Consider the following 23,108-nt stretch of genomic DNA (forward strand, 5'->3'; position numbering starts at 1 on the left):
GGTAAAAGACCTGTACTCAGAAAACTGTTAAGATGCTGAGGAAAGAAACTGAAGACAACACACATAGAGGGAAAGATGTACCTTATTCATTCATTGGAAGAATTAATACCAACACTGTGATCTAGGCTACCAAGTTACTGTGAGAATTTCATCATCTGTGCTGTACTTCTTTTACTTAAGTTTCTGGAAGGAACAGACTTATAAAAGTTCAATTTTGATGAACTACAAGAAGGCAAAGTGGTTGTCTGAGGAAGCTTTACAAACAGCTGAGGAAAGAAGAAAAGAAAAAGGGAAAAAGAGAAAGATATACCCAACTGAATGCAGAGTTCCAGAGAATATCCAGGACAGACAAGAAGGCCTTCTTAAATGAACAATGCAAAGAAACAGAGGAAAACAATAGAATGGGAAAGACTAGAGATCTCTTAAAAAAAAAATGTAGCTATCAAAGGAACATTTCATGCAAGGACGGAACAATAAAGGATAGAAGCAGGAAGGACCTAACAGAAGCAGAAGAGGTTAAGAACAGGTGGCAAGAATACATAGAAGAACTATACAAAAAGAGGTCTTAATGATCTAATTAAACATGATGTTGTGGTCACTCACATGGAGCCAAACATCCTGGAGTGTGAAGTCAAGTGGGCTTTAGGAAGCATTACTATGAACAAAGTTAGTAGAGGTGACAGAATTCTAGCTAAGCTATTTAAAATCCTAGAAGAGGATTCTGTTAAAGTGCTATACTCAATATGTCAGCAAATTTGGAAAACTCATCAGTGGCCACAGGATGGAAAAGGGCAGTTTTCATTCCAATCTCAAAGAAAGGCAATGTTGAAGAATGTTTAAACTACTGTATAATTACATTCATTTCACATGCTAGCAAGGTAATGCTCAAAATCCTTCAAGTTAGGCTTGACGTATTCTTTTCCTAAATATCACCTCCTAACTTGTTTTGAGCTTTCTCTTTCCTATTGGTCAGGCCCATAATTAAATTTATATGTAGTATAAACTTAGAGTGGGCCTATAAACGTTCAAGAAAAGAATACTAGTTTTGAATACACATTTCTGACAGAGAATAAAATGAATTACATTTTGGAAAATAAATCTGATGGATTAATAACAGAAAATATATTCAAGTAGAATTGGTTGCTTTTCTCACTTTCTATGCTATACTGGCATATCCCATTTTATTGTGCTCACAAATATCATACTTTTTTTGTTTTGGCAAATTGAAAGTTTGTGACAATCCTGCATTATCAAATGATGCCCAGCATTTTTAGCAATAAAGCATTTTTAATTAGGTTACATATGTTGTTTTCCTAGACATAATGCTATTGCACACTAAACACACTACAGTATGGTGTAAATATAGCTTTGATATGCACTGTGAAATCAAAAAAAAAAAAAATCGTGCCACTCACTTTACTGCTCTATTCACTGTATTGTCTAGTCTGAAACTGAACCTGCAGTATCTCTGAGGTATCTACACCTTTCCTAAGATTCACCAAACCTTAATTTTGGAATAAGTCAGCCACACATATTATTTTATATGCTGAAAGTTTACACATCATTTACATTACAGCCCCTGCAAAAGTAAGGTCATACACAAAGGAGAGATTATTGACCATTACTTCAATTAGCACGTGGTAGGAAATTAGTTTCTTGCCAGAGTGTTCAGGCATACGGAGGCAAAAAAAAGAGTTATCTCACTATTCCAAAGACCATTCTGCAACTTTTTAGAGTCAGCAGTTTCGGACTAAGCCCCAACCAGTAACGCTGAAGAAGCTGAAGTTGAACGGTTCTATAAAAACCTGCAAGGCATTTTAGATCTAACACCCCAAAAAGATGTCCTTTTCATTATAGGGGACTGGAATGCAAAAGTAGGAAGTCAGGAAACACCTGGAGTAACAGGCAAATTTGGCCTTGGAGTACGGAATGAAGCAGGGCAAAGGCTAATAGAGTTTTGCCAAGAGAACAGACTGGTCATAGCAAACACCCTCTTCCAACAACACAGGAGAAGACTCTACACATGGACATCACCAGATGGTCAACACCAAAATCAGACTGATTATATTCTTTGCAGCCAAAGATGGAGAAGCTCTATACAGTCAGCAAAAACAAGACCTGGAGCGGACTGTGGCTCAGATCATGAACTCCTTATTGCCAAATTCAGACTTAAACTGAAGAAAGTAGGGAAAACCACTAGACCATTCAGGTATGACCTAAATCAAATCCCTTATGATTATACAGTGGAAGTGAGAAATAGATTTAAGGGACTAGATCTGATAGAGTGACTGATGAACCATGGACAGAGGTTCATGACATTATACAGGAGACAGGGATTAAGACCATACCCATGGAAAAGAAATGCAAAAAAGCAAAATGGCTGTCTGAGAGGGCCTTACAAATAGCTGTGAAAAGGAGAGAAGTGAAAAGCGAAGGAGAAAAGGAAAGATATTCCTGTCTGAATGCAGAGTTCCAGAGAATAGCAAGGAGACATAAGAAAAAACCTTCCTCAGCAATCAATGCAAAGAAATAGAGGAAAACAAAAGAATGGGAAAGACAAGAGATCTCTTCAAGGAAATTAGAGATACAAAGGGAACATTTCATGCAAGGATGGGCTAGATAAAGGACAGAAATGGTATGGACCTAACAGAAGCAGAAGATATTAAGAAGAGGTGGCAAGAATACACAGAAGAACTGTACAAAAAAAGATCTTCACGAGCCAGATCATCACGATGGTGTGATCATTCACCTAGAGCCAGACATCATGGAATGTGAAGTCAAGTGGGAATTAGAAAGCATCTCTACGAACAAAGCTAGTGGAGGTGATGGAATTCCAGTTGAAATATTTCAAATACTGAAAGATGATGCTGTGAAAGTGCTGCACTCATAATGCCAGCACATTTGGAAAACTCAGCAGTGGCCACAGGACTGGAAAAGGACGGTTTTCATTCCAATCCCAAAGAAAGGCAAAGCCAAAGAATGCTTGAACTACCACACTATTGCTCTCATCTTACACACTAGTAAAGTAATGCTCAAAATTCTCCAAGCCAGTCTTCAGCAATACGTGAACCATGAACTTCCAGATGTTCAAGCTGGTTTTAGAAAAGGCAGAGGAACAAGAAATCAAATTGCCAGCATCCGCTGGATCATCAAAAAAGCAAGAGAGTTCCAGAAAAATATCTACTTCTGCTTTATTGACTATGCCAAAGCCTTTATTGACTATGCCAAAGCCTTTGATTGTGTGGATCACAATAAACTGTGGAAAATTCTGAAAGAGATGGGAATACCAGACCACCTGACCTGCCTCTTGAGAAACCTGTATGCAGATCAGGAAGCAACAGTTAGAACTGGACATGGAACAACAGATTGGTTCCAAATAGGAAAAGGAGTACGTCAAGGCTGTTATTGTCACACTGCTTATTTAACTTATATGCAGAGTACATCATGATAAATGCTGGGCTGGAAGAAGCACAAGCTGGAATCAAGATTGCCAGGAGAAATATCAATAACCTCAGATATGCAGATGACACCACCCTTATGGCAGAAAGTGAAGAGGAATGAAAAAGCCTCTTGATGAAAGTGAAAGAGGAGAGTGAAAAAGTTGGCTTAAAGCTTAACATTCAGAAAACTAAGATCACGGCATCTGGTCCCATCACTTCATGGGAAATAGATGGGGAAACAGCGTCAGACTTTAATTTTTTGGGCTCCAAAATCACTGCAGATGGTGATTGCAGCTATGAAATTAAAAGACGCTTACTCCTTAGAAGGAAAGTTATGACCAACCTGGATAGCATATTTAAAAGCAGAGACATTACTTTGCCAACAAAGGTCCGTCTAGTCAAGGCTATGGTTTTTCCCGTACTCCACCGTCCATTTTCTTGGACGGTGAAGAAAGCTGAGCACTGAAGAATTGATGGTTTTGAACTGTGGTGATGGAGAAGACTCTTGAGAGTCCCTTGTACTGCAAGAAGATCCAACCAGTCCATCCTAAAGGAGATCAGTCCTGGGTGTTCATTGGAAGGACTGATGTTGAAGCTGAAACTCCAATACTTTGGCCACCTCATGCGACGAGTTGTCTCACTGGAAAAGACACTAATGCTGGGAAGGACTGGGGGCAGGACAAGAAGGGGATGACAGAGGATGAGATGGCTGGATGGCATCACCAACTCGACAGGCATGGGTTTGGGTAGGCTCCAGGAGTTGGTGATGGACAGGGAGGCCTGGCGTGCTGTGATTCATGGGGTGGCAAAGAGTCGGACACGACTGAGGACTGAACTGAACTGAACTGAGTTTCTTCATCATTTTAAGATTCTGATTTTCCTTTACAAACATGGCAAGGGGATCCTCACTGCAAACCTACGAACTGTAGCCCGTCAAGGCTCCTCTGTCCATGGGGATCCTCCAGGTAAGAATACTGGAATGGGTTGTTGTGCCCTCCTCCAGGGGAATTCCCAACCCAGGGATCAAACCTGCATCTCATATCTACCTGCACTGGCAGGCGAGTTCTTTACCACTAGCGCCACCTGGGAAAACGTTGCAAACTAGAGTCAACTAAAGCAGGGCTCTCTCAAGAACTCTAGAGGGAAGTCGACTCCAAAATCCTAAAGCCTAGTGGCTGCCAAAGAAAGGGAGCAAAAGAAAATGGGGGCGAAAATGGGTGCCAGGTCGTTAACTCACCCCTGCAGTAGGAGACTCCACTGATGCCAAACTTCACAGGAACTAGAGGCGCAGAGGCTTTTTTTTTTTAAATATAGGGTCTGCCGATTGTTGGAACACCAGAAAGAGAGAAAGAGGAAAGATCTTCTAGGGAAGGGAGGAGCAAGAAGGCTCACAACACCAACTGCCATCGCGGCACCAACTACCAGCGCCGCACCCACTGCGCGCCTTCGGGACTGAGCGGTGCCTCAGCTGCCGGCCGGAAGCCAGAGTCTCGCAACCGGAAGCAGGAGCCTGGCAGGCCCGGAATCTCGGACCCAGCACGCAGCGCCAAGTCAAGATGTGAGGCCGAGAATCCTGGGGCAGGGAGGTTGGAAGTTGGAACCTCATTCAGAATAGCCCGGTCGCGTTGGCACCAGACCCTGAGCTGATGTTATCTGAGGGAAGGGGACCAAGCCTTCTAATGTGCTGCCAGACAGCCCCTTCAAGTCCATTTCTCAATCCCCGTTCTGGCCTTCGGTTCTTACGAGGTAACATGTTCTTGCAGCCTGTGAAACCCCAACAGTGTGTTAAACCCTTCCAAGTGCCTGTCCTGAGAGCTTCACCAACAACTATATATATTATATTTATATGTATTTAATATACATTAAATTCAATGAGAATTTATCAAATAGCTATTATGTACTAAGCTGTGTTCTAGGTTTTGGTCATAGGAAGTTGAATCAATCTTTGTCTTAGAGATCTGAGCTCTGAGTCTTGGTGGGGGAAAGGGACAGAGCACAAAATGATTATCTCTAAAGGGATAAGATGAATAACGGTAAATCCTATGCACAGATTCGGAACAAGTGGGACTACAGGAGACAGAGAACTGAACTGTATGTCTAGAGGGAATTGAAAACGCTTTGTAGAGGAGGTAACTTGTAAGCAGGAGAAGAGGAGGGGTTATGTTTACAAGAGGAATTCTGGCTTAAGATTTGAACTTTCTAACAGGTCTCAGTTGAGTGCTTTGCTCCATTTTCTCTCATTTTCTCTTGCTTTCCAGTTCACTTTGCCTTCTACTCACCAGCTCTTGTTCTGTTTTCTTGGAAGTAGCCAAGACCAGGGTATTTAACTTATGAATGATAATTGCTTCTTATTAAAATACCTATTTCTGTATTGACAGTCCTTGTATTTTTTTTTTTTTTAAGAATTTGCTTTAGCCAAGTCAACAAAGCACAGTTCCTGTGGCTCATCTCCTAGAACACAAAAATAGCTTCACCATGTCCATACAGATGTTTAAAATGGTATTCATTAAAATGAAATTCCACCTGTAATAGAAAACAGAAAGTGGATGCAAAATGAATGTTTTAAGCTGGCAGTGCTTGCATTGCCTTCCATTTCTTTAGGAATGTATATTTGTGGGTAAAATTTTGCTAATAAAAATGCATTTCTGGCTTTGGTCTCTAACCATAGGGGTTATTAGTAATATTGACAAACAATCATCCTAGCTCATTATGAAAGTAGTAGTCATGACAAAAAACAAAAACAAAAAAACTGCCTCTAGGGTGGATGCCTTCTTACCAATGAATAAAGTTATCTCATGCAGAAAATTAATGACTGTCCCACATTAGTAACAGAAATGGACATTTACTAGTAATCTTCTGTGTCAGGTACCTTACACTTTTACAAGGACCCTACAAAAGAAATATTATCCTCATTCTGTAGATGAAGAAATTGAGACTGAGCAATCTGTTAAATAACTTGCTCAAAGTTACAACTACATTGGCTCAAAGTTACAACTACAGTGGAGTCCAGGACTCTGATTCCTAAGCCAACATACTTTTTCCAGTATTTCACACTGTCTTTATAGCAGTGCAGGCACATAGGGGTTAAAAACCCTACCCTATCAAGTGGAGTATCTGGGATGTAAATCAAGGTCTGTCTGATTCCAAAGCCTGTGTCTACATATTTCTATGTATTTTTGGCCTTTGCTTCCAAGTTCATTTAGCTCCATTTATGGCATAGAGGAGAAGGCTGTCTAGTAAAATAGACAGTGTTCTAAGTTATAACTAGCATGCCCAGGCTGGCACTTAGTTACTGTTAACAGAAAAACTCTATAGACTGGTTAAAATACATGAATCATTTTCAAATAAACAGAAGTAGATTAACTTCTTTACTACTTCATATTTTTCATGTACTTTCATTGATCAATACAATAAATTTTGTTGATCTCTTACTTTGTGTGAAACAGAGGATCAATCAGACCAAAATCCTAGTCTTCATGAAGTTTACATTCTGGTTGGAGATGCAGGCAATAAGATAAATATAAATCAGTAAAATATGTTTCATGTTAGAGGCTAAGTGTTAAATATAAAAGTGAAGTAATGAATAGAGGTAAGATGTATGTGGTAAGGACTGTTGCATTTTTAGGTAGGATAGCCAAGGAGGACCTTAACTAAAGCAGACAGGAGAAAGAATCAAGCTGTTAACGTGTGGGGAATACATGCGAAGAGATGGAATATCAAGTGCAGAGACCCTAAGGCCAATGTGGCAGGAACAGAATATGGAAGAGGTAGATATTAAGATGAGGTTGGAGTGATAAAGGGAAAGAGTTTAGATCATGAAAGACTTTGTGGGTCATAATGAGGACTTTGACTTTTATTCTGAGATGAAAACTGTTGAAGGATGTTGAACTGATGAGTAAGCTAATTTGCCTCAGTTTGTTGTTGTTGTTGTAAAATATATGTCACATAAAATTTACCATCTTATCTGTTCAGTATTATTAAATACATTATCATTGATAAGCAGCGATCACCATCATCTATCCTCATAACTCTTTTTATCTTGTAAAAGTGAAACTTTGTACCTGTTAAACAATAACTTACCATTCTCCTCTCCCTTTAGGCCCTGCCAACCACTATACTATTACACTTTGTTTCTTCATGATTTTGACTAAGTATCTCATGTAAATAGAATCATACAGTATTTCTTTTTTTGTGACTGGCTTATTTAACTTGGTGTAATGTCTCCAAGGTTTATCCATGTTGCAATATATGGTAGAATTTCCTTTTAAAGGCTGAATAATATTCCATTGTATGTATATACCACATTTCTTTATCCATTTATATGTTGATAAACTTTTATGTTATTTCTATATCTTGGCTGTTGAAAATAATGATGCCATGAACATTTATGTACAAATATCTCTTTGAGACCCTTCTTAAAATTCTTTTGGGTAACTACACAGAAGGGGAATTGCTAAATCATGTGATAATTTTGTTTTTAACTTTCTGAGGACCCTTTATACCATTTGCCACAGTGGCTGTGCCATTTTGTATTTCCATCAGCATTGCACAAGGGCTCACATCCTCACCAACACTTATTTTCTGGTTTCTGTTCATTTGTTTTTGAATACTAGCCATTCTGTTGATGTGAGGCAGTATCTCATTGTAGTTCTGATTTGCATTTCCCTAATCAGCGATGTTGAGATCTTTTCATATACTTATTGGTCATTCATGTATCTTCTTTGGAGAAATGTTGGTATTCAAGTGCTTTGCCCATTTTTGAACTGGATTGTTTGCTTTTTGTTGTTGAGTTTGAATTCTCTATTCTAGATGTAAATCCTTTATCAGATGTATTGTTTTCAAATTTTCTCTCCCATTTTGTGTATTGCTTTTCTACTCTCTGGGTAGTGTCTTTTGATGTACAAAAAGGATTTGATATGCAGAATAATTGGAATTAGTTCTTCTTTAAAAGTCTGGTGGAATTCACCAGTGTAGCCATCAAGTTCAGAGCCTTTTTTGTTGGGAGATTTTTTATTATAGTTTCAGTCTCCTTACTGGTCTGTTCAGGGTCTGCTTATAGCTCTGTTCAGGTTTTCTATTTCTTTGTGATTTAGTCTTGGTAGGTTTTGTATTTCTAGGAATTTGTCCATTTCATCTAGGTTATCCAAATTTTTCCCATATGATCTTTTATAGTACTCTTATAATATTTTTATTTTTATAGGATCAATAATAATGCTTCCTTTTCTGATTTTATAAATTTGAGTCTTCTTTTTTTCAGTCATCTGCCTAAAGATTTGTCAGTTTTGTTGATCTTTTTGAATAATTAACCTTTGGTTTCACTGATTTCTCTATTGTGTTTATCTTTTTCTATTTTGTTTATCTTTGCTCTCATCTTTATTATTTCCTACCTTAAGCTAGCTTTGGGGTTCTTTGTTCTTTATCCAGTTACTTAAGTTTTGAAGTTAGGTTCTTGATTTCATATTTTTCTTGCTTTTTAATTTAAGTATTTATAGCTGTAAACTTCCTGCTTAGCACTGCTTTCTCCGCATCCCATGTTTTGGTATGTTGTGGTTTTGTTTTCATTTCTCTCTAAATATTATCTTGGTGCAAACATAATTGCAGTTTCAGACTGTTAATTTTAAATCATTATAACTAGGCTCAAACATATCTTTATTAATTGAAATAGGAATCATTACAATCAACACATTTTTTTCAACAAGAATTAAGTTTGTTTATTTCTCTAACATAAAATTCCATGCTTTGCGATTTCACGAACTGTTGGAAAGCATTTTCTGCTTTCTGTGGTTGTGGAAGCATTTTCCCTGAAAAAAGTTGTCAAGATGCTTGAAAAAGTTGTAGTCAGCTGGCAAGAGGTCAAGTGAATATAGCAGATGAGGCAAAACTTTGCAGCCCAATTCATTCAACTTTTGAAGTGTTGGTTAAGCAACGTGCAGTCGGGTGTTTTGGAGAAGAGTTGGGTCCTTTTGGTTGACCAGTGCCAGCTGCAGGTGTTGCAGTTTTCAGTACATCTCTTCCATTTGCTGAGCATACTTCTCAGATGTAATGGTTTCACTGGGATTCAGAAAGCTGTAGTGGATCAGACCACCAGCAGACCACCAAACAGTGACTATGATCTTTTTTTTTTGGTGTATGTTTGGCTTTGGGAAGAGCTTTGGAACTTGTCCTCAGTCCAACCACAGAGCTGGTCATCACCTGTAACTGTATAAAATCCACTTTTTGTCACAAGTCACATTCTGACCAAGAAATGGTTCATTGATGTTGTGGCGAATAAAAGAAGACAACACTTCAAAATGATGATTTTTTTTTTTATTTGTAGTCAGCTCATGAGGCACCTGCTTATCAAGCTTTTTCAGCTTTCCAACTTGCTTCAAATGCCAAACAATCTTAGAATGGTTGGCACTGAGTTCTTCAGCAACTCCTCATGTAGTTGTAAGAGGATCAGCTTTGATGATCCTTTCAAATGGTCACTGTCAACTTCTAATGGCCAGCCACTGCATTCTTCATCTTCAAGGCTCTTGTCTCCTTTGCAGAACTTCTTGAACCACCACTGCACTGTATGTTTGTTACCAGTTCCTGGGTAAAAATGCCTTGTTGATGTTGCATGTTGTCTCCACTACTTTACAACCCATTTTGAATTCAAATAAAGAAAATTGCTTGAATTTGTTTTTTGTCTAACATCATTTCTCTATTCTAGAATAAATAAAAAATAAACAGCAAGTAATAAGTCATTAGCTAAAAAGCATAAAATGAGAAATGTGCATTAAAATGATGTATAACATAACTACATTTATTTAAGAATGTACTCCATATCAAATGGCAGACTTTAACAATGCAAAACCACAATTACTTTTGCACCAACCTAATAGCTGGATATCCAGAGTGAGTATATGTCACTCTAGACATTCCCATCTCAGATTTAAGATCATTGGGGAATCAGGGAAAGCAGGGTCAGAGGGCTTGGGGAGCAGGGGTTTAACTCCATTGTTTATTTTTAAGCACCTGCAAATTCAGGTGATTCAACACTCGAAAGGTACAAGTGAGTGAATAATGAAATATCTACTTTCTGTTATGGTTCCCTTCTACTCAAGCAACTGGTGTCAGCAGTTTCATATGTATGGCTGCTTAGTTTTCCATCCCATGAATATGTGGACATGACAAGCTCTTAGTTGATGAATGTCAAGTTGATTCTAATCTTTTGCTAATACAACTGTGGTGCAATGAATAACGTTTTATATATGTCATTTCATATATATATCAATAAACCTATGAGATAAGTTCATAAGTAAAATTGTTGGGTTAAAGGATATATTCATTTGTAATTTTAATAGATTTTGCCAGCTGTCTTCCATAGAAATACCACCATATACCTCCCTCAATAATATATGAGGACTTGCAGTTTCACATATAAGGAGCTTGGAAGTCACCACTCCATCCTAACAATAAGTAAAAAGCTGACAGATTAAAAAATAGAAAACTGAGGACACAAGATCAGAAAGACAATTAAATACAGGGTGTCACAGTTTATCAGAGCAGAGACTCCTGCCTAAACAGAAAATGAACCAGAAACCAATGTCAGGGTAGAAGAACCGGAACTGTAATTATAAATTGCTGGAGCCTCAACATGGGCAAGTCTGGGAGTTAAAAACTCCAAGGAATATAGTCATAGGGGAGCACTCACAATGTTGTTCAACCAAGAGTCCAACCAAGTTCCCACAGCAAATATCTGAGAAAAATCCCTTCATGTTTCCAGCATGAGGATGGAAAAATGAACCGGTTTGAAATATGCCATATTATTCTATTCTTTTTGTCAAGACTTGCCATCAGGGAAAACTGTTTAACCAGAGCCTAATCTGCTGAGATATTATCAGAGCCTATTCTTGGGGGAAGGGAAATGCTCAACTCCAGCTCCCTCTAGCCATTCTGCCTCACCCAAGAGGGGAGAAAAAAACTGAGATACTTGTGAAATTCACAGTCCAGTGGCATAGGCTCACTGGAAGACTGAGACCTAATCATAGGACTGTTTCCCCTCCCCTTACACCTTACTAGCGTAGTTCTAAAAGTCTCCTTACAACAGTTCCTTTTACCTAGCATATCATGTCTCATTATCAAGAAAAAACTACAAGGTATACTAAATGGCACAAAACAGACTTTGAACACATAGAGCTAGAATCAGAATGAAATGTGACAGGGATTTTGGTATTATCAGAGTGGTAATTTAAAACAAAGATCGAACCCGGGTCTCCCGCATTGTAGACAGACGCTTTACCGTCTGAGCCACCAGGGAAGTCCTAGTATATTAGGGACTCTAATGGATAAAGTACAGCTTGCAAGCAGAGAAGTGCAGTGTAAGCAGAGAGATGAAAATCCTAAGAAAGAACCAAAAATAAATACTAAAGATCAAAAACACTATAACAGAAATGAAGAATGCCTTTAATGGACTTAACAGTGGATTAGACATGACCAAAGAGATCATCTTTGAGCTTGAGGATAAAGCAATGGAAGCTTCTAAAACTGAAAAGAGAGAAAAGCCTGCAAAAACAGAACAGAATATCCAAGGACTGTTGTACAACTACAGAAGCTATAATGTATGTGTGATGGGAATACTAGGAGAATAAAGAGAAAGGGCCAGAGGACATATTTAGAATAATAAAGACTAAGAACTTCTCCAAATTAATGTCAGACAACAAATCACAGATCCAGGAACTCAGATAACATCAAGCAGGATGAATGCCAAGAAACTTTTTTTTAATGACTTATAGAAGATTAAAGATAAAGAAAAAATTCTTTAAGAAACCAGAGTAGGGGAAAACCTTACCTATAAAAGAACAAAGATTAGTTATATCCAACTTCTCCTCAGAAACCATACAAGCAAAAAGAGAGTGGAAAGAAATATTTGAAGCATTAATAGTAAAACACAACAACTTAGAATTCTGTATCCTATAAAAATGAAGGAGAAATACTATCTCAGACAAACAAAAATTGAGATATTTGTTGATAGTAGATCTGCACTATTAAAAAAAATTGAAGTTCTTTAGAGAGAAGAAAAATCATGTAGGGCAGAAACTCTGATCTACATTAAGAAAGGGAGATCATCAGAGAAGGAATATGGAATAATTAAAAGTTTTTCTTTTTCTTCATTTATCTAATAGGAAAAAAATTTGTTCAAAATAGTACCAACAATGTGTTTAGTTATGTGTGTGTGTGTGCTTACGTATAAGTACAATGAATAACAAAATGATACAAAAAATGGGAGGGGGGAATTAGGATTATTTTCTTCTGGTACTCCTACTACCTATGAAGTGTTACAGTATTGTTTGAAAGTGGACTTAGATGTAAATATGTATTCCAAACTCTAAAGCAATCATGAAAACCAAATTTTTAAGAATAACTGATGTGCTAAGAAAGAGAAAATGGAGGGAATTCCCTTGTGGTCTAGTGGTTAAGACTCCATACTCTCACTACCAAGGGCCTGGGTTCAATCCCTGGTCAGGGAACTAAGATTCCCACAAGCCATGCAGTGCAGCCAGAGAGAGGAAGAATGGAATCATACAAAATACTCAATTCAAACAGTGTATGAAAATGCCTCTGTTTTTCCACATCTTCACAAAGTGGTATCATATTCAATTTTTTTGTCACTATAAGGAAACAATATCACAGTGTAGTTTTAAGTTATTTTTTCTTATTATTAGGAAGTTTTTCCCTAATGTCTCTGCTTTTAATTTTTTTTTTTTTTATTGTAGTGGTTTTTTCCATACATTCACATGAACCAGCCATGGGTGTACATGTGTCTCCCATCCTGAACCCTCCTCCCACCCCCACCCCTCATCCCATCACTCAGGGTTGTCCCAGTGCACTGGCCCTGAGCACCCTTTCTTAATGCATTTAAAATGCTTGTATTTTATTTCTGCGAACTGTCTGTTGCTTGGAGATATTTTAAAGGAAAAAAAAAGTGAATTCCAGAAATTTTTTAAATGATATTGTAGACAAGAAAATACTTATGTCTAAAATTAAATTCTTAGATTATTTTGAAAAAAATTCCAAAAAAGAATTGGGGAGATTTGTAAGGAACAGTAATCTATCTATGTATGATGACAGCAGTGACCTAGCTGTTCACGTAACAGAGCAAAATTGAACAACTTCTATCAAATCTCTAGTACATTTATTTTCATAATAAATGAGTCAGAGAATTTGTGTCTAAAAGACAGGATGGAGTGACATCAACTAGATGGCAAGTCCTTGTTTCCTCACAGATACACAGATTGAACAATAACATAAGTAACAAAATATCCTTATGAGCAGTATATAATTCAGTTAAGAAGTTACAGTACTCCAGACAAGCACAAGGCTGGGATCAGCTTCATGGAGAGAGGTTACACAGAGCAATTTTTCTTTACCTGTATCACAACTAAGCACGAAGAGAGGTTGTGACTCCTCTTTTCTGGAGGGAGGGAGAAAAAGTAGGACAAACTTCTACATCTCTGCTGTCAGTGGACTCCCAGAGGGACCCGCGTCAGTCTCATTTCACAAGGATTCACAGAGAGAACTGGCATAACACAGTCGTCTGTTGTAGCTGAGGAATGAACAGCATTTCTGCAGCTGGCGTGGCTCTGCAAGGTTGAAAGAGGCATATGAGTGATGCTTCTCAAAGGGAGGGGAAAGAACGTAGCACGCCCCCAAAGTTAGCAGTCTTTCAGTGTACCACCCACGGGGCTGGTTTCGATCTCACTTCCTACTGACGTGACATACTGACTGACATGATTGACATAGATCCCACAAGCCATGTGGTGTGGCCAAAATAAATAAATAATAATCAAGAGAGTTGGGTTTCTTTTCCATTTATTTTTATTAGTTGGAGGCTAATTACTTTACAATATTGTAGTGGGTTTTGTCACACACTGACATGAATCAGCCATGGAGTTACATGTGTTCCCCATCCGAGAGTTGGTTTTTAAAAAAGATTTTAAAAATCGATAAACCCTTGGCTAGGCTAAGAAAAAAAAGAGAAGACTGAACTAAATCAGAAATGAAAGAGCAGAATTACAACTGATGGCACAGAAATTTAAAAGATTGTAGGTAACCATTATGGGCTTCCCTGGTGGCTCAGCAGTAAAGAGTCCACCTGTAATGCAGGAGACCCCGGTGTGATCTCTGGGTTGGGAAGATCCCCTGGAGGAGGGCATGGTAACCCACTCCAGTATTCTTGCCTGGAGAATCCCAAGAACAGAGGAGCCTGATGATCTACAGTCCATAGGGTTGCGAAGAGTTGGACATGACTGAAGTGACTGAGCACACAAGTAACTATTATGGACAGTTACATGCAATCAAACTGGACAACCCAGAAGAAATAGCTAAATTTTAAAAAACATATAATTCACCAAGACAGAATCATTAAGAGTTAGTAAACATGAGCAGACAAATATCAAATAAGATTTAATCACTGAAAAAAAAAAAAAAGACAAAAAACTCTCAATGAAGAAAAGCCCAGGACCAGATGGCTTCATTGGTGACTTCTATCAAACATTTAATAATTAGCACCAGTCCTTCTTAAATTTTCCAAAAACTGAGGAAGAGGGAACATTTTCAATCTCATTTTATGAAGCCAGAATTACTCTGATACCAAGGTTAGACAAAGACTACAAGAAAACTACAGACCTATATCCCTAATGAATATAGATGTAAAATTTCTGAAAACAAACAACAAACACTAACAAACTGAATCTAACAGCTCATTAAAAGAATCATACATCATAACCAAGAAAATTTTTCCCTGAGATGTAAGGATGGTTCATCACATGCAAATCAGTTAATGTGATTCACCATATTAGGCAATTGAAGAATAAAAACCACATGATCATCTCAATAAAGCCAGAAAAAACATTTAACAAAATTTAACACCTTTTCATGATAAAAACTCTCAACAAAGTAGATACAGAAGGCATTTACTTCAACATAGTAAAGGACAAGTGTGAAAAGCCCACAGCTAGCATCATTCAGTTCAGTTCTATCGCTCAGTTGTGTCCGACTCTTGCGACCCCATGAATCACAGCATGCCAGGCCTCCCTGTCCATCACCAACTCCCGGAGTCTACTCAAACTCATGTCCATCGAGTCAGTGATGCCATCCAGCTGTCTCATCCTCTGTTGTTCCCTTCTCCTCCTGCCCCCAATCCCTCCCAGCATCAGGGTCTTTTCTAATGAGTCAACTCTTTGCATGAGGTGGCCAAAGTATTGGAGCTTCAGCTTCAGCATCAGTCCTTCCAATGAACACCCAGGACTGATGTCCTTTAGGTTGGACTGGTTGGATCTCCTTGCAGTCCAAGGGCCTCTCAAGAGTCTTCTCCAACACCACAGTTCAAAAGCATCAGTTTTTCGGTGCTCAGCTTTCTTCACAGTCCAACTCTCACATCCATACATGACCACTGGAAAAACCATACCCTTGACTAGACGGACCTTTGTTGGCAAAGTAATGTCTCTGCTTTTTAATATGCTATCTAGCTAAGATCATACTCAAGAGTGAAAAACTAAAAGCTTTTCCTTTAAGGTCAGGATTGATGCAAGGATGTCCACTCTCTTCACTTCTTTTCATCATAATCCTGGAAGTTATAGCCAGAATAATTAGGCAAGAGAAGGAAATAAAAGATACCCAAATCAGAAAGTAAAAAGTAAAATTACCTCTATTTGCAAATCACATGATCTAATGTACAGAGAATCCTCAGGACTACACACACACACACACACACACACACACACACCAAAAAAATAACTATTAGAACTAATAAATGAATACAATAATATTAAAGGGTACAAGATCAATATATAGATATAAGTTGTATTTTTATACACTAGGAATGAATCATCTGAGAAGGAAAAAGAAAACAATACCATTTACAGTAGTGTCAGAAAGAATAAAATACCAAGTAATAAACTTAACCAAAGTTTAAAGATTCATACTATAGAAACTATAAATCATTGATGAAAGAAATTAAGACACAAATGAATGGAAACACTTCCTGTATTTATGGATTGGAAGACTTGATATTATTAAAATGTCTGTATTGCCCAAAGCAATCTACAGATTTGATGCAGTCTACATCAGAATCCCAATGGCAGTTTTTTAAGAAATAGAAAAAAACAATCCTAAAATTCATATGGAAACAAACAACCCTAGTTGCCAAAGCAATCTCAAGTATGAAGAACAAAGCTGGAGCATCACTCTTTCAGATGTTAAAATGTATTATAAAACAATAGTGATTAAAATAGTTATGACTGGGCTTCCCAAGTGGCTCAACGTTAAAGAATCCACCTGCCAATGCAGGAGACGTGGGTTTGATCCCTGATCCAGGGAGATGCTACATGCTGTGGAGCAAATAAGCCCAAGCACCACAACTATTGAGCCTGTGCTTTAGGGCCCACATGCCACAAACGCTGAAGCCCACGCATCCTAGAGCCTGTGCTCTGCCGCAGGAGAGGCCACTGCAGTGAGAAACCTGCATGCTGCAGCTAGAGAGTAGACTCCACTCGCTGCAACTAGGGGAAAAAAAAAAAAAAGCCCGAGCAGCAGTAAAAAACCAGCCCAGCCAAAGATAAATAGATAAACAAAATTATTTTTAAGAAGTATGACTTACATAAAAACAAATGTATACATAACAATGGAACATAATAGAGAGCCTAGAAATAAATGTGCAGATATATGATGAATTGATTTTCAACAAGAGAGCCAAGAGTATACAATGGGAAAAGAACAGTCTCCTCAAAAAATGATGTTTGGAAAACTGGATATCCACATGCAAAAGAACAAAATGAAACTCTTATACCATAGTAAAAAATCAACTCAAAATGGATTAATGACTTAACATAAGACCTGGAACTGTAAAACTCCTAGAAGAAAGCATAGGGAAAGTGCTTTGTAACACTGAGCTTGGTAATGATTGATATATGCTACTGATATGGATAGGACACCAAAAGCACAAGCAACAAAAGCAAAAAAGCCAAGTGGGACTATGTAAAGCTAAAAAGCTTCTGCAGAGCAAAAATAAAAACAAAAAACAATCAACAGTGTGACAAGGCAACCTATAGAATAGGAAATATTTGCAAATCATGTGTCTGTTGGAGATTCATGTCTTAAGGATACAAGGAACTTTCACAACTTAACAGCAAAAAAATAAAATGACACATATTTTAAATAAGAAAGAACTTGAATAGACATTTCTCCAAAGACATACAAATGGCCAGCAGGTATATGGAAAGATGCTTAATATTATTAATCATCAGGGAAGGGCAAATCAGTACTGCAATGAGATACCATCTCACATTGGTTAGTATGGCTGTTACCAAGAAATTGGAATGCTTACACAGTGTTGGTGGTAATGTAAAATGGTGCAGTCACTATGGAAAACAGTATGGCGATTCCTTTAAAAAGTAAAAATAGAATTACTACATGATCTCGCAGTCCTACTCTGGGTATATATCAAAAAGAGAAATCTGGATCTCAAATGAACACTCCAGTGTTCATTACAGTACTATTCACAATAGCTAAGATGTGGGAAAAACCTAAATGTCTATGAACAGATGAATGGATAAAGAAAACATGTTATAGACATACAATGGGATATCATTCAGCCTTAAAAAAGAAGAGAATCCTGCAACAACATGGATGAACCTAGAGGACATTATGCTAAGTTAAATGAGCCAGGCACAGAAGGACAAATACAACTCATAAATCCACTTTTATGAGATATCTGAAATAGTAAAACTCATAGAAATAGAGAGTACAAAGGTAGTTCAGTTCAGTTCAGTCGCTCAGTCATATCCGACTCTTTGTGACCCCATGATGCAGCACGTCAGGCATCCCTGTCCGTCTCCACCTCCCGGAGTTTACTCAAACCCATGTCCATCGAGTCTGTGATGCCATCCAACCATCTCATCTGTCGTCCCCTTCTCCTCCTGCCCCCAACCCCTCCCAGCATCAGGGTTGTTTCCAATGAGTCAACTCTTCACATAAGGTGGCCAAAGTACTGGAGTTTCAGCTTCAGCATCAGTCCTTCCAATGAACACCCAGGACTGATCTCCTTTAGGATGGACTGGTTGGATCTCCTTGCAATCCAAGGGACTCTGAAGAGTCTTCTCCAACACCACAGTTCAAAAGCATCAATTTTTCAGTGCTCAGCTTTCTTCACAGTCCAACTCTCACATCGATACATGACCAATGGAAAAACCATAGCCTTGGCCAGACGGACCTTTGTTGCAAAGTAATGTCTCTTGCTTTTTAATATGCTATCTTGTCTACGGCCATACCACCCTGAACGCGCCCAATCTCGTCTAATATGCTATCTAGGTTGGTCATAACTTGCCTTCCAGGGAGTAAGCGTCTTTTAATTTCATGGCTGCAATCACCATCTGCAGTGATTTTGGAGCCCAAAAAATTAAGTCTGACAGTTTCCACTATCTCCCCATCGTTTTCCCATGAAGTGATGGGACCAGATGCCATGATCTTAGTTTTCTGAATGTTAAGCTTTAAGCCAACTTTTTCACTCTCCTCTTTCACTTTTATCAAGAGGCTTTTTCATTCCTCTTCACTTTCTGCCATAAGGGTGGTGTCATCTGCATATCTGAGGTTACTGATATTTCTCCCAGCAATCTTGATTTCAGCTTGTGCTTCTTCCAGCCCAGTGTTTCTCATGATGTACTCTGCATATAAGTTAAATAAGCAGGGTGACAATAACAGCCTTGACGTACTCCTTTTCCTATTTGGAACCAATCTGTTGTTCCATGTCCAGTTCTAACTGTTGCTTCCTGACCTGCATACAGGTTTCCAAAGAGGAAGGTCAGGTGGTCTGGTATTCCCATCTCTTTCAGAATTTTCCACAGTTTATTGTGATCCACACAGTCGAAGGCTTTGGCATAGTCAATAAAGCAGAAGTAGATGTTTTTCTGGAACTCTCTTGCTTTTTCAATGATCCAGTGGATGTTGGCAATTTGATCTCTGGTTCCTCTGCCTTTTCTAAAACCAGCTTGAACATCTGGAAGTTCATGGTTCACATATTGCTGAAGCCTGGCTTGGAGAATTTTGAGCATTACTTTACTAGCGTGTGAGATGAGTGCAATAGTGTGGTAGTTCAAGCATTCTTTGGCTTTGCCTTTCTTTGGGATTGGAATGAAAACCGTCCTTTTCCAGTCCTGTGGCCACTGCTGACTTTTCCAAATTTGCTGGCATATTGAGTGCAGCACTTTCACAGCATCATTTTTCAGGATTTGAAATAGCTCAACTGGAATTCCATCACCTCCACTAACTTTGTTCATAGTGATGCTTTCTAAGGCCCACTTGACTTCACATTCCAGGATGTCTGGCTCTAGGTGAGTGATCACACCATCATGATTATCTGGCTCGTGAAGATCTTTTTTGTACAGTTCTTCTGTGTATTCTTGCAACCTCTTCTTAATATCTTCTGCTTCTGTTAGGTCCATACCATTTCTGTCCTTTATCTAGCCCATCCTTGCATGAAATGTTCCCTTGGTATCTCTAATTTTCTTGAAGAGATCTCTGGTCTTTCCCATTCTTTTGTTTTCCTCTATTTCTTTGCATTGATCGCTGAGGAAGGCTTTTTTTATGTCTCCTTGCTGTTCTCCGGAACTCTGCATTCAGACGGGAATATCTTTCCTTTTCTCCTTCGCTTTTCACTTCTCTCCTTTTCACAGCTATTTGTAAGGCCTCCTCAGACAACCATTTTGCTTTTTTGCATTTCTTTTCCATGGGTATGGTCTTAATCCCTGTCTCCTGTACAATGTCATGAACCTCCATCCATAGTTCATCAGGCACTCTATCAGATCTAGTCCCTTAAATCTATTTCTCACTTCCACTGTGTAATCATAAGGGATTTGATTTAGGTCATACCTGAATGGTCTAGTGGTTTTCCCTACTTTCTTCAGTTTAAGTCTGAATTTGGCAATAAGGAGTTCATGATCTGAGCCACATTCCGCTCCTGGTCTTGTTTTTGCTGACTGTATAGAGCTTCTCCATCTTTGGCTGCGAAGAATATAATCAATCTGATTTCGGTGTTGACCATCTGGTGATGTCCATGTGTAGAGTCTTCTCCTGTGTTGTTGGAAGAGGGTGTTTGCTATGACCAGTCTGTTCTCTTGGCAAAACTCTATTAGCCTTTGCCCTGCTTCATGCCGTACTCCAAGGCCAAATTTGCCTGTTACTCCAGGTGTTTCTGACTTCCTACTTTTGCATTCCAATCCCCTATAATGAAAAAGACATCTTTTCTGGGTGTTAGTTCTAAAAGGTCTTGTAGGTCTTCGTAGAACCGTTCAACTTCAGCTTCTTCAGCGTTACTGGTTGGGGCATAAGCTTGGATTACCGTGATAATGAATGGTTACCAGGGGCTAAATGGAGAGGAAATGGGGAATTGTTCAGTGGGTATCAGGTTTCAGTTACACAAAATGAGTATATTCTAGAGGTTTATTGTACAGCATTGTGCCTGTAGTTAACAATACTATATTAAGCACTTTAAATTTTGTTGAGGGTAGGTCTCATATTAACTGTTCCTATCAATTTTTATTTTAAAAGACTCGGGAAGAGTTTTATGCTATAGTATTTAATAAAAGAAGATAATGATGAAGTGGATATTAAGGATTACCATTAATTACCATTAATTCTTAAGGATTACCATTAAGAAAACTTAATTTCTATTTATGTTCTATTCTCATATATAGCTAGTGGTAAAGAGACTGACTGCCAATGCAGGAGATTTTAGAGCCACAAGTTTGATCCTTGGGTTGGGAAGATCCCTTGGAGGGGGATATGGCCACCCACTCTAGTATTCTTGCCTGGAGAATCCCCACGGACAGAGTAGCCTGGTGTGCTACAGTTCATAGGGTCACAAAGAGTTGGACATGACTGAAGCAACTTAGCACACACAGAGAATTAATAATATACCTTACATTCCTATACTTCATGGTATTATATTATTAGGATAATTATGTTTCAAAATGCAATAATATTAAATTTAGTGCATTAAAAATTGCATGTGTAAAATAAAGCAGTTTTAATTTGGCATACCTTGGGACTTTCAGTAAACAGATTTTTAAATTCTTTATTGATGTCTGGATTAAAATATCTGATTTTATCTGAATTTCTTTTCTTTTTTTTCCCCTATGCTGGGTCTTGGTTGTGGAGCACAGGTTCTCCACTGTGGTGCACGGGCTTAGTTGCCTATGGCATGTGGATCTTAGTTCCCTGAGCAGAGATCAAACTGACTTCCCCTGCATTGGAAGGCAGATTCTTAACCAGTGACCATCAGGGAAGTCCCTACCTGATATTTACCTGAATTTCTGAGAAGCAAGTTTGTGTTGTGACAAGAATTTGGGCTTTGAAGATGGGTTAAAATTATGACTTCTTATTAGCTGTGTGACCTTGGTGAGTTATATAATTCAGTTCAATGGCTCAGTCATGGCTGACTGCAGCACACCAGACATCCCTGTCCATCACCAACTCCCAGAACTTGCTCAAACTCATGTCCATCAAGTCAGTGATGCCATCCAACCATCTCATCCTTTGTTGCCCACTTCTCTTCCTACCTTCAGTCTTTCCCAGCATCAGGATCTTTTCTTATGAGTCAGCTCTTCACATCAGATGGCCAAAGTATTTTGAGCTTCAGCTTCAGCATCCGTCCTTCCAAAGAATATTCAGGGTAGATTTCCTTTAGGATTGGCTGCTTTGAGCTTGCAGTCCAAGGGGCTCTCAAGAGTCCTCTTCAACACCACAGTTCAAAAGCATCAATTCTTCAGTGCTCAGCCTTCTTGATGATCCAACTATCACATCTATACATGATTACTAGAAAAACCATAGCTTTGACTACACAGACCTATGTTGGCAGAGTAATGTCTCTACTTTTTAATATGCTGTCTCAGTTTGTCATAGCTTTTCTTCCAAAGAGTAAGCATCTTTTTATCTCATGGCCGCAGTCAACATCTGTAGTGATTTTGGAGCCCCCCAAAATGAAGTCTCTCACTGTTTCCATTTTTTCCTCATTGATTTGCCTTCAAGTGATGGGATTGGATGCCATGATCTTTGTTTTTTGAATGTTGAGTTTTAAGCCAGCTTTTTCATTCTCCTCTTTCACTTTCATCAAGAGGCTCTTTAGTTCCTCTTCACTTTCTACCATAAGGATTGTGTCATCTGAGTATCTGAGGTTATTGCTATTTCTCCTGGCAATCTTGATTCCAGCTTGTGCTTTGTCCAGCCTGGCATTTTCCATGATGTAGTCTGCGTAGAAGTTAAATAAGCAGGGTGACAATATCAGCCTTGATGTATTCCTTTCCCAATCTGGACCATTCCATGGTTTCAGGTCCAGTTCTAACTGTTGCTTCTTGATCTGCATACAGATTTCTCAGGAGGCAGGTATGGTGGTCTGGTACTCCCATCTCTTGCAGAATTTTCCACAGTTTGTTGTGATCCATGCAGTCAAATGCCTTGGCATAGTCAATAAAGCAAATGTTTTTCTGAAATTCTCTTGTTTTTTCTATAATCCAGTGGATGTTGATAATTTGACCTCTGGTTCCTCTGCCTTCTCTAAATCCAGCTTGAACATCTGCAAGTTCTCAGTTCATGTACTGTTGCAGGCTAGGTTGGAGAATTTTGAGCATTACTTTGCTAGACTGTGAGTTG

Source organism: Odocoileus virginianus, chromosome 5, assembly GCF_023699985.2.
Source record: "Odocoileus virginianus isolate 20LAN1187 ecotype Illinois chromosome 5, Ovbor_1.2, whole genome shotgun sequence".
Lineage (NCBI taxonomy): Eukaryota > Metazoa > Chordata > Mammalia > Artiodactyla > Cervidae > Odocoileus > Odocoileus virginianus.